The following is a 13,158-nucleotide window of genomic DNA, read 5'->3' on the forward strand; positions in this document are numbered from 1 at the left end:
TTTCTAGGAAGAAAATTTAAAGATGAGATTTTTAAAATCTTGAATGAAAGAAAAATTTTTTAAAGCCTTCCTAGGTCCTTAAAACTTAAAAAAAAATCTTTCACAGGTCTTCAACAAATAGGAAATCCCTGGAGAAGAATAAAGGATAAGTACCAAAAAGCTCCTTAAAGAACTCTTAAGGGATAATTCTTGAGAAATTAGAAAAATATTGTGCCGATCTTCTGTAAATGGTAGTCCCATGGAGAAAAGTTAAAGAGAGTTTCCCTAAAGGTAGAACACCATAGGGGGGCTTATCCATAATAAAGCCTTTATAGATCCTTGAAACATAGAAAATTCCTAGAGGAAGAAAAAAAGAGAAGTGCCAAAAGGGGGAAGACCTTGGGATTGATTTTTCTTGGATAAAATACCTTCTAAGATGTCCTTTATGCCAGCAAGACCTCCTGAAATACCTAAACGGTTACACAATCCTTTAGGAAGTCTTCCGTTAACAAATGAGCTTTGCCACTATTTGGAGAGATAGAAATTAATTTAAAAATTTGGTATGGTTTGGCTTTATATATCCTTAAGGATCCTTAAAGGATAATTCTTGAGGACTTCAAAAAAATGTACTGGACTTCTGCACATGCTGAAAAATTAAAGAGAAGTTCCCGATTCCCAGAAGAGAAGATCCCAGTTCAGGATATCCTGTAATGTTGCAGAACCTCTCGAAATGCCCTGGGGGCTATACAAACTTTAAGGAATTCTCCCATTAACTATTTGGAGAGATTGAAAATAGTTTTAAATTTTTTAATGAAAGAATATCTTTAAAGTTCCTTAAGAGTCCTCAATGGATATTTCTTGAGGTCTTAAAAAATAAAAAAATGGCTTCTTTACATGCAGAAAAAATGATGAGAAGTTCCCCAAAAACAGAAGTCCTTAAGTTAGTTTTTACATCCTTTGGAGACGAATTAAATACCTTTCAGGATGTCCTTTAATGTTGCAGAACCTCTCGAAATGCCCAGAGGTCTATACAAACTTTAAGGAAGTCTCCCATTAATTAATTGGGGAGATTGAAAATAAACTAAAAATTGTGTGTGAAAGAATAACTTTAAAGATCCTTAAGGTCCTTCAAGGATAATTCTTGATGACTTCAAAAAAATTGCACTGGTCTACTGTACATGCAGAAAAATTAAAGAGAAGTTCCTCTTGGAAATGAATTAAATATCTTTCAGGATATCCTTTAATGTTGCAGAACCTTTCGAAATGCCCAGAGGCCTATACAAACACTAAGGAATTCTCCCATTAAATATTTGGAGAGATTGAAAATATATTACGAATTTTGTATGAGGGAATATCATTAAAGATCCTTAAGGGTCCTTAAAGGATAATTCTTGAGGACTTCAAAAATAAAAGAAATGTACTGGTCTTCTGTACATGCTGAACAATTAAAGAGAAGTTCCCTAAAGATAGAGGACCTTAAGATTGATTTTACATCCATAAAAGTCCATTGGGAATGAATTAAATTTCTTTCAGGATATCCTTTAATGTTGCAGAACCTCTCGAAATGCCCAGAGGCCTATACAAACTTTATTTGGATGGATTGAAAATATTTTAAAAATTTTGAATGAACGAATATCTTTAAAGATCCTTAAGGGTCCTTAAAGGATAATTCTTGAGGACTTCAAAAATAAAAAATGTACTGGTCTTCTTATTGATTTTAATATTGATTTTACATCCCTAAAAGTCCGTTGGGAATGAATTAAATACCTTTGAGGATATCCTTTAATGTTGCAGAACCTCTCGAAATGTCCAAAGGGCTATACAAACTTTAAGGGATTCTCCCATCAATTATTTGGTGAGATTGAAAATATATTACGAATTTTGAATGAAAGTATGTCATTAAAGATCCTTAAGGGTTCTTAAAGGATAATTCGTGAGGAATTTAAAAATTAGCAAATTTTGTACTGGTCTTCTGTACATGCTGAAAAATTAAAGAGAAGTTCCCTAAAGCTAGAAGACCTTAAGATTGATTTTACATCGATAAAAGTGCTTTGGGAATGAATTAAATATCTCTCAGGATATCCTTTAATGTTGCTGACCCTCTCGAAATGCCCAGAGGCCTCTACAAACGTTAATTAATATTTTAAAAATTTTCTATGAAAGAATATCTTTAAAGGTCTCTAAGGGTCCTCAAAGGATATTTCTTGAAAATTAGCAAATTTTTGTACTGGTCTTTTGTATATGCTGAAAAATATAAAAAGAAGTTCCCTAAAGACAGAAGAGATAGATACATCGATAAAATCTCTTTGGGAATGAATTAAATACCTTTAAGGATGTCCTTTACGGTCAGAGGACTTCTCGAAAAGCAAAGACGGCTATACAGATTTAAGAAAATCTTCCATTAAAAAAAAGGTTTTTGAGAGATAGAAAATATTGTAATATTTTTAAATGATAAAATGCCTATAAAGGTCCTTAAATGTCCTTTATTTTTATAATTCTTGAGGACTTTAAAAATTAGAAAAACATGTACTGGTCTTCTGTAAAAGGAGGTATCATGGAGAAAAATTAAATAGTGGTTCCCTAAAGATAGAAGACCTTGAGAGAATTTCTCCATCTATAAAAAATCTATGGAAATGTCCTTAATTGTTAATAGTTTTTCCGAGATATCCTGAAGGAAGTCTCCTATCAACAAAAGGTTGCTTGACAGTTTCTCCTGCTAGCTGAGCTATTTTGCTACTATTGGAGTGATATAAATTAATTTAAAAATTTTGAATGATAAAATACCCATGAAGGTCCTTAAGGTCCTCTCTTTTATGATTCGTCAGGACTTTAAATATTAGAAAAAAATTGTACAGGTCTTCTGTAAAAGGAAATCTCATGGAGAAAAATTAAAGAGTGGTTCCCTAAAGATAGAAGATCTTGAGAGAATTTTTCCATCGATAAAAAATCTTTAAAAATTTCCTTAATTGTCAACAGATTTTTCGATATGTCCTGAAGGTAAGTCTTCCATCGACAAAAGATCTTTTGACAGTTTCTAATACTAGCTGAGCACTTTTGCAACTATTGGAGAGATAGAAATTAATTAAAAAAAAAAAATTGAGTGATAAAGGTCCTTAAGGGTCCTTTATTTTATAATTCATCAGAACTTTAAAAATTAGAAACAAATTGTACAGGTCTTCTGTAAAAGGAAGTCTAATGGAGAAAAATTAAAGAATGGTTCCGTAAAGATAGAAGACCTTCAGAGAATTTTTCCATGATCAAAAACCTTTAGAAAAGTCCTTAATTATCAACAGATTTTAGTTATGTCCTGAAGGAAGTCTTCTCTTAAGAAAAGGTTGTTTGACAGTTTCTCCTGCTAGCTGAGCTATTTTGCTACTATTGGAGAGATAGAAAATAATAAAAAAATTGTGTGTGAAAGATCCTTAAGGGTCTTTAAAGGATAATTCTTGAGGACTTCAAAAAAATTGTACAGGTTTAATGTACATGCAGAAAAATTAAAGAGAAGTTCCCTTTGGAAATGAATTAAATATCTTTCAGGATATCCTTTAATGTTGCAGAACCTCTCGAAATGCCCTGGTGGCTAAACAAACTCTAAGGAATTCTCCCATTAAATATTTGGAGAGATTGAAAATATATTACGAATTTTGTATGAGGGAATATCATTAAAGATCCTTAAGGGTTCTTAAGGGATAATTCTTGAGGACTTCAAAAATAAAAAAAATGTACTGGTCTTCTGTACATGCAGAAAAATTGCCTAAAGATTGAAGACCTTAAGATAGATTCATCGATGAAAGTTCTTTGGGAATGAAATAAATATCTTTCAGGATATCCTTTAATGTTGCAGAACCTCTCGCCCAGGGGGGCTATACAATCTTTAAGGAAGTCTCCCATTAATTAATTGTGGAGATTGGAAATATTTTAAGAGTTTTGAATGAAAGAATATCTAAAAAGGTACTTAGGGGACCTTAAGGGATAATTCGTGAGGACTTTAAAAATTAGCAAATTTTGTACTGGTCTTCTATACAAGCAAAAACGATGCAAGACTTTAAGATAGATTTTACATTTGTAAAAATCATTTTTGATGAATTTAATACCTTTCAAAATGTCCTTTATGGTCGCAGGACGTCTCGAAATGCTTTGTACAGCTTTAAGAAAGTCTTCCATTAAAACAAGGGCTTTGAAAAGTAGGAAATATTGTAATTTTTTTTTTAAGATAAAATGCCTATAAAGGTCCTTAAGGATCCATAATTTAATAATTCGTCAGGACTTTAAAACTTAAAAAAAAAGTTTACAGGTCTTCTGTAAAAGGAAGTCTAATGGAGAAAAATCCAAGAGTGGTTCCCTAAAGATAGAAGACATTGGGAGAATTTTTCCATCGATAAAAAAACCTTCGGAAAAGTCCTTAATTGTCAACAGATTTTTCGATATGTCCTGAAGGAAGTCTTCTCTTAAGAAAAGGTTGTTTGACAGTTTCTCCTGCTAGCTGAGCTATTTTGCTACTATTGGAGTGATATAAATTAATTTAAAAATTTTGAATGATAAAATACCTATAAAGGTCCTTAAGGGACCTCTATTTTATAATTCTTCAAGACTTAAAAAATTAGAAAAATTTTGCTGGTCTCCAGTGGAAGGAAGTCTCATGGAGAAAAATTAAAGAGTGGTTTCCTAAAGATGGAAAACATTTAGAGAATTTCTCCATCGATAAAAAAAAAAACTTCAGAAAAGTCAACAGATTTTTCAATATGTCCTGAAGGAAGTCTTCCACCAACAAAAGATATTTTGACAGTTTCTAATACTAGCTGAGCACTTTTGCAACTATTGGAGAGATAAAAAAAATTTAAAAAAATATGACGGATAAAATACCTTTAAAGGTCCATAAGGCTTCTTAATTTAATAATACGTCAGGATTCTAAAAATTAGAAAAAATTGTTCTGGTCTCCGGTAAAAGGAAGTCTCATGGAGAAAAATTAAAGAGTGGTTCCCTGAAGATAGAAGATATTCAGATAATTTTTCCATCGATAAAAAACCTTCAGAAAAGTCCTTAATTGTCAACAGATTTTTCGATATGTCCTGAAGGCAGTCTTCCATCGACAAAATATTATTTGACAGTTTTTCCCACTAGCTGAGCACTTTTGCTACTATTGGAGAGATAGACATTAATTTAAAAGAAAAAAAAATAGAATGATAAAATACTTTTAAGGGTCCTTAATTCAATAATTCTTCAGGACTTAAAAAATTAGAAGAAATTGTACTGGTCTTCTGTAAAAGGAAGTCCCATGGAGCAAAATTAAAGAGTGGTTCCGTAAAGATAGAATACCTTGAGGGAATTTTTCCATCGATAAAAAAAAACCTTCGGAAAGTCCTTAATAGCCTTTTCAGATATGTCCTGAGGGTAGTCTTCCATCAACAAAAGGTTGTTAGACAGATTCTCCTACTAGCTGAGCTCGTTTGCTACTATTGGAAAGATAGAAATTAATAAAAAAAATTACTAATGAAATACCTATCAGTGTCCTCTAGGGTCCTTAATTTAATAATTATTCAGGACTTCAAAAATTAGAAAAAATTGTACTGGGGTACCCAAAGATAAGAGAACATTTCTATCGAATAAGGACCTTTACAGAAGTCAAGATGGCTAGAAATTATTGAGGGAAGTCTTCCATCTGCAAAATAGCTTTTGAGAGTTTATCCTATTACCTGAGCTCTCTTGGAGAGAATCATTCTAGAGAGAGTAGAATCATCGAGATACCTTTAATTGAGAGAGGCCTTTTCCCTCCTACTTTGATAGAAAATATTTGAAAAATTCTGAATGGAAAAAAGAGAGAACGTCCTTTAAGGATGAAGCATATTTAATAAACATGATTCACAAAATTTTAAAAGGTCCCTTGGAAAAAAAAGTCGAATTAGTCATTGTCTACAGGTAGGAGACATTAAGACCTTTTCCATCCATAAAATTTATATGAAAAGAGGTCCTTTATCGCTGCAGGACCTCTTGAAGCGCCCAGATGGCTATACATATTAACGAAAATTTTCCAATAACACCTACGGCGCCCTTTTGGAGCCGTAAAAATCTTTAATGAAAGTTTGTCTTTAAAAGTCCCCATGGAGAAAAATTAGAGAGAGGTGGAATCCTAGAGGCATATTTTATTGTCAGAAGCCTTTTCTTTCTTCTTCAATACAAAATAATAAAAAAAATTGAATGGAAGAATATTTGTAAAGGACCTTTATGGAAGATACATATATAATAAAACCTTTCTAAGGACTTTAAGAGCTAGAGATCATTATAAAGGGTCCCTTGAAGAAAATATAAGGATTCATCGCCCATGAGTAGAAGGCCCTGATAACTTTTTCATCCCCAAAAGACCTTACAAGAGGCCCTTTATCGTTGCAGTACCTCTTGAAATGCGCAGACAGTTATGCGATCTTAAAGGAAATCCTCCAATAACACCTAAGGCCCCCTTTTGGAGAGGACGAAAGTAATTTACAAATCTTGAATGAAAGTATGTTTTTAAGAGGTCCTCATGAAGAAAAATTATATAGAGGTAGAATTCTTGAGGTATCTATAATTGAGAGAAGCCTTTTCCTTTCTTCTTTGATAATTTTTTTTTTGGAAAAGTTGTGAAAGGAAGAATATTTGTAAAGGTCCTTTAAGGAAGATACGTATATAATAAAGCCTTTTTAAGGGTTTGAAGAACAAGTGATTATATTAAAAGGGTCCCTTCGAGAAAATGTAGGGAGACATTGCCTGCAAATAAAACACAAAGACATTTCCATCCACAAAAGATCTTAGAAGAGGTCCTTTATCGTGCAGGACCTCTCGAAACGCCCTAATGTCTATAAGACCTGAAAAGAAATTTTATATTGACGAACTTTTGAGATTTTTTTCTCCTACAGAGTCCATTTGGAGGGTCCATATGTACCATAAAAAATGTCGTAAATGTTTGTTAATAAAAACCTTGGTTTATTTCTGAAAAATCCGGAATTTGGAAAAGTCTCAAATTTATCCTATCTCTCCGATCCAAATGCCAACTTTTATTTTCTCCGCCATTAATTTCAAAACAAAATGCCTAAAATTAAATTAATTTCCATTTACAAAAACAAATACATGATTGCTGATTTGTCACACGCTAATACATTCACACACCAGCCTCCCACCCAATTGTCTATGTGTTTTTGCTTGTATTTCGATCAAATTGTGCATAAATCTCATTTGATATTCCAGTTAAATAAAATGCAAATATAAATCAATCAGTGTTCTGTTGTTAACATACAAAATCAAATTTGATTGAAATTTTCAATTTTTCCAAAAATTTCCAAATGACATAGTGCCAACCAAGCGGCAACAGCCTGCAACGAACATTATTTGATGCTGACAAAAATTTGTCCGGGAGAAACCAGAGAATTCCTTTTCAAAACAACTAAATATTTCAAATTAAAACATAAAATATATAGACATAAATCAAAGAGTTTTATTTGTATTTTGTCTGTCATAGTGTATGTGTCTGTGTCGATGTGTGAGTCTTATGTTGTTCACAAAGTCACAATTAAATTTTTGTAAAAGTTTTTTTTTGTTTTTGTAAACGTTTTGTTTTTATAAGTTTTTTTTATTTAAAAGTTAAAAGGGTAATAGATTGAATTTAACTATGAAGGGGGAAGTTATAGGTGGCTGTGTAAACTAGGAGGTACTTCCATATTTCATATACGGAAGCAGAATATTTTTGAGCATAAAGAAAACTGAACATGATTTGAGGAGTTTGTTGAAAAAATTTTATAAAATTTCCAAATAGGCTTTTTCTCAGAGTTTTTTTTAAAAATATTTTCTCGAGGCCTTTTTGAAAACATTGATGTTTGAAAATATAATCTCAAAGTCTATTTAACAACGTGGATATTTTAAAAATAAGTTTTCAAGGTCCAACAATAAACGTGGATTTTTTGAAAATATGTTTTGAAGAGCCATTTATAAACGTGGATGTTTTAAAAATATTTTTTAAGGCCCATATATAAACGTGGATTTTATAAAAATATTTTTGAAGAGCCATTTATAAACGTGGATTTTTTAAAAATATTTTTTGAAGAGCCATTTATAAACGTGGATTTTTAAAAAAAAAATTGAAGAGACACTTATAAACGTGGATTTTTTTTAAAAATATTTTTTGAAGAGCCATTTATAAACGTGGATGTTTTAAAAATATTTTTTGAGGAGCCATTTATAAACCTGGATTTTTTTAAAAATATTTTTTGAGGAGCCATTTATTAACGTGGATTTTTTAAAAATATTTATTGAAGAGCCATTTATTAACGTGGATTTTTTAAAAATATTTTTTGAAGAGCCTTTTATAAACGTGGATTTTTTAAAAACAAAATTTTGAAGAGACATTTATAAACGTGGATTTTTTAAAAATATTTTTTGAAGAGCCATTTATAAACCTGGATTTTTTAAAAATATTTTTTGAGGAGCCATTTATTAACGTGGATTTTTTAAAAATATTTATTGAAAAGCCATTTATTAACGTGGATTTTTTAAAAATATTTTTTGAGGAGCCATTTATTAACGTGGATTTTTTAAAAATATTTATTGAAAAGCCATTTATTAACGTGGATTTTTTAAAAATATTTTTTGAAGAGCCTTTTATAAACGTGGATTTTTTAAAAAAAATTTTGAAGAGACATTTATAAACGTGGATTTTTTAAAAAAAAATTTTGAAGAGACATTTATAAACGTGGATTTTTTAAAAATATTTTTTGAAGAGCCATTTATAAACCTGGATTTTTTAAAAATATTTTTTGAGGAGCCATTTATAAACGTGGATTTTTTAAAAATATTTTTCCACAGACAATCTATAAACGTAGATTTTTTAAAAATATTTTTTCACAGACCATCTATAAATGTGGATTTTTTAAAAATATTTTTTGAAGAGCCATTTACAAACGTGGATTTTTTAAAAATATTTTTTGAAACGTGGATTTTTTAAAAATATTTTTTGAAACGTGGATTTTTTAAAAATATTTTTTGAAACGTGGATTTTTTAAAAATATTTTTTGAAGAGCCATTTATTAACGTGGATTTTTTTAGAAACATTTTTTATAGACCATTTATAAACATGGATTTTTTAAAAATATTTTTTCATAGACCATCTATGAACGTAGATTTTTTAGAAATATTTTGGATTTCTTAAAAATATTTTTCAAGGTCAAACTGTAAACATGGATTTCTTAAAAATATTGTCTATTTTTACTGAATGCGAATGGCTTTGTGCATCATCATAATGATGTAGGGTATCTGGCGACATAACCGATGAATGCAAACTAATTGAGTCATTAAAAAGCAGCAATTTAAAAGATGAGATAAACGACAGACATTTTAGCCAAAAGCAGCTAACATTTTTAGCTGCAGAAACAGCAGCAACAACAAAAAACTCAACAAGTTAGTTAAACAACTTAGTTTTTCTTTGGATATTTCTTCGGTTTTGTTTACTGTCAATCTTGGGATAAATTTGCATTTTTTTTTTCTCTACAGGTCTCCAACATCTTCCTTAGTAAAAATTCTTAACACGAGTCCAACCCCGAGGAGGGGATAGCCGGGATGGTCATAAAAATAAACTTTGTACACATTCCGGCATATGAATGGACATTAGTTGAATGGTTTGTTTGTTATCTGTTAGGATGAATGATGATGACGAAGATGATGATGAACGAGAACTTGAAGTGAAAGACGGAAAACAAGATGTTTATTTCTAAAGTTAATAATGGTTTCCAAGTACATCAGTCCGGTTGGTCGGTCGGCCGTTCGTTTGGTCTATCGGCCATCCTGCCACTTACTGCCGAGATAACATCTCTTGAAATTCAAGAGAAGAGATGAGGTAAAAAAACATACCTGGCTGCTAATGACAGCGATTAGTAGTTGTAATTTAACAAATAAATTTTAACGTACACACACACATGCATACACTCGTTGAGACTTCATTGGAATTGGTTAGATGTGGAGACATCTAACTGATGGACGGACTGACATGTGGACTGAGTTGTTGTCCAAACAAACGAAACGTTTATTGCAAGTTTGCTGTTTTTTGTTCTTCTCCGGCAAATATTTGTCCAATCGACAGCCAGTCGTGAGAGTTGCATTAGACGTTTAGTTGGTTTGATATGAAGTTGCAAAAGATTTGTTGGCTCGTGTGAAAGGGGCATGGTGTTGATTTTAAGTAATACATCTTTTTTATAAATTCTTATAGAGGTAGAAAAGGTCTATATGAAGGGGTTTCAAGGATGAATATCTCCAGAGAGAAATCAGGCATTTTGGTGGATCGATTGGTGAGGAATTGCCTTATCAAGGCTTAGAAGAAACGACGAAAAAATTTGACAAGTTGATAGCTGTGGGTGCGTAAGTGGGAGATAAAGCGTGATGCTTTGGAAATTTGTACAAAAAACTAGTTTTTTTTTTATTAAAAATAAACTAAAATATATTTTTAGTAAAAACTGAAGTTTTTAAAAATATTTTTTGAAGGTCCTTCTATAAACGTGGATTTTTTAAAAATATTTTTCAAGGTCCTTCTATAAATGTGGATTTTTTAAAAATATTTTTTCAAGGTCCTTTTAAAAACGTGGATTTTTTAAAAATATTTTTTCAAGGTCCTTCTAAAAACGTGGGTTGTTTAAAAATATTGTTTCAAGGTCCTTCTAAAAACGTGGATTTTTTAAAAATATTTTTTCAAGGTTCTTCTATAAACGTGGATTTTTTAAAAATATTTTTCAAGGTCCTTCTAAAACGTGGATTTTTTAAAAATATTTTTTCAAGGTCCTTCTATAAACGTGGATTTTTTTAAAGTATTTCTCAAGGTCCTTCTAAAACGTGGATTTCTAAAAATATTTTTTCAAGGTCCTTCTAAAACGTGGATTTCTAAAAATATTTTTTCAAGGTCCTTCTATAAACCTGGATTTTTTAAAAATATTTTTTCAAGGTCTATCTATAAAAGTGGATTTATTAAAAATATTTTTTCAAGGTCCACCTATAAACCTGAACGTTTTTAATTTTTTTTTTCAAAGTCCATCTATAAACCTGAAGTTTTAAGAAATATGTTTTCAATAGCCAACCATCAACGTTGATTTTTTAAAAATATTTTTTCAAAGTCCATCTATAAACCTGAAGTTTTTAGAAAAATGTTTTCAATAACTATCCATCAACGTTAATTTTTTTTAAAATATTTTTTTAAGGTCAATCGATTAGCGATCAATCTACAAAACCAATTTTTTAAAAGTGTATTTTTTAAGAAAAGTTCCAAAAATGTATTTGGAGTGGAGCTATAATTTCTGAACTTAGTACTGGGACCATTTCTGGAAAATTTTACGGCACTGTTCCTAAACGACCAGTAAGAGTCAAAGCTTTAAGATTTTAGTAGGAGAGTCAGCCCCCTTGGCATCTTGGATCGACATATGACCGAGTTCAAACAGGCACAAAATGGTCTGCACTGTTCTTAAACGACCTGTAAGCGCCTCGTAAGGCGGGGGTGCTATAAGAAGAATCCTTTGGAAATTCCTACGTCAAGGGTACGAAACGTACTAAAAGGCGCTAAATTGTTATTGAGTTTCGTGAAAGAGGGGAAGAACTTTTAAATGTATCACTATTGGTGAGAAGAATATGGCTGGATTTTTGAAATTCATATTTTTAAGATGCGAAAAAGGTACAACGTTGACCTTTGAAATTTTGCACGTGGAGGAACTCTTGCTGTGAGGAAAAAATGGCAATTTATATTTCCCGTGAACAAAAAGTACTAAGAGGTACGAAATAGCACACCTTCGTTATTAAACGATCAGTAAAAGCTAGAATTTTGTATTTAGCATGACGGTCGGTCCTGGTAAGATTAGCGATATAAGGTGGATATTTTGAAAATTTAATTATTTTAAGACGTTGTAGAAGATATACGTTGTTTTGAGCGAGGTCAAATCCTGCTGCAAAGGACCAAAATTGACCTGTTTTTTTGTCGTATTTATACTTCAAGGAAACAAAAAAGTACTAAAAGGTGCAGAACCGTACAAAAGAACCATAAAAATTTAGCATAAATTTCACTGTTGATGTAGAGAATTAGAACAGCTAGAGATATTTGCGAATTTGTATTTCATGTGTACGAAAGGTATTTGGGAGCTGGAGAACTTGACTTTTAGTATGGGAGTCACTAGATAAAGATTTAAAGACGGATTATCAGAAACTCTTTCTTAAAAAAAGATTGAGCTGAAAATTTTGAATTTATATCAAGGGGGTTTTCCTGGGAACAAAACGTACTAAAAGGTACGAAATGGTACAACATTATTATTCCACGTTCAGTTAATGCTTAAAATTTAAAACTCTACATGAGAATCACTCTAAGCATAGGATTAGTATAAGTAGAGGTATTTGCGAATTCGAACTTCAATTGTACGAAAGGTACTAAAAGGAGCAACATTGTTACAAAAAGGTTTTGAAAATTATCTAAATTCTGGAAAAAGAGTCCCTATTGTTGAATTGGTTAAGATTGAAGTGGATTCTAGACAATTAAATTTTGAAAGAGAAAAAAAATCAATTCTGGATTTTTGGAGATTCATATATTAAATATGTAAAAAGTACTAAAAGTTATGAATTGGTACTACATTTTTATCAAATGATAAGAGAAAGCTATGTCTAAAATTTTGCAGGGGGTTACTGTTGGTTTCGTGATTGAAAATAAGGCTAGACTTTTTTAAATATGTTCATCAGGAATATGAAATGTACTAAAAGGTACAGCTTTCTTATTCAGAGATTGAAGAATTTTTCAGATCTTACTGAAGGGTAGTCATACCCTTCAGTACTACCAAAAAGTACTAAATGGTACAAATGCGTTATTCAGGGATCAGTAAAAGAGCGATCTGCTTAATTTTGAATGAGGTTTGTGATAGGGTCGGATTTCTTATTTTAAGGGTGCAATAATTATTAAGAAGCTATCGAGGTACAAAACAACGAACTTCGAGACTATTTTGGGGAGCCAAACTTTTTGTAAGTCTTAGTTATTACAAATGGAGGCGGTGGAAACCTAAAACTTCGATAGTTCCCTTTTAAAGAGCTCCTCAATAGAAAGAAAAACTACCCGTCGGAATTTAACTCCTTATTTATGTATTCTATTGTAACAGGTTGTTGGACTCATTCCAATTTTTTGTTGGTTTTAAAAATCGCTAAAA

The 13,158-nt window shown here is 31.2% G+C and overlaps 1 protein-coding gene across 2 annotated transcripts in view; it reads right to left on the minus strand.

The window, feature by feature from the left end:
- LOC101892488 (putative polypeptide N-acetylgalactosaminyltransferase 9) overlaps positions 1–13,158 on the minus strand; it is a 290,344-nt gene that overhangs the window by 156,382 nt on the left and 120,804 nt on the right. The window lies entirely within an intron of this gene.

Source organism: Musca domestica, unplaced genomic scaffold, assembly GCF_030504385.1.
Source record: "Musca domestica strain aabys unplaced genomic scaffold, Musca_domestica.polishedcontigs.V.1.1 37, whole genome shotgun sequence".
NCBI lineage: Eukaryota > Metazoa > Arthropoda > Insecta > Diptera > Muscidae > Musca > Musca domestica.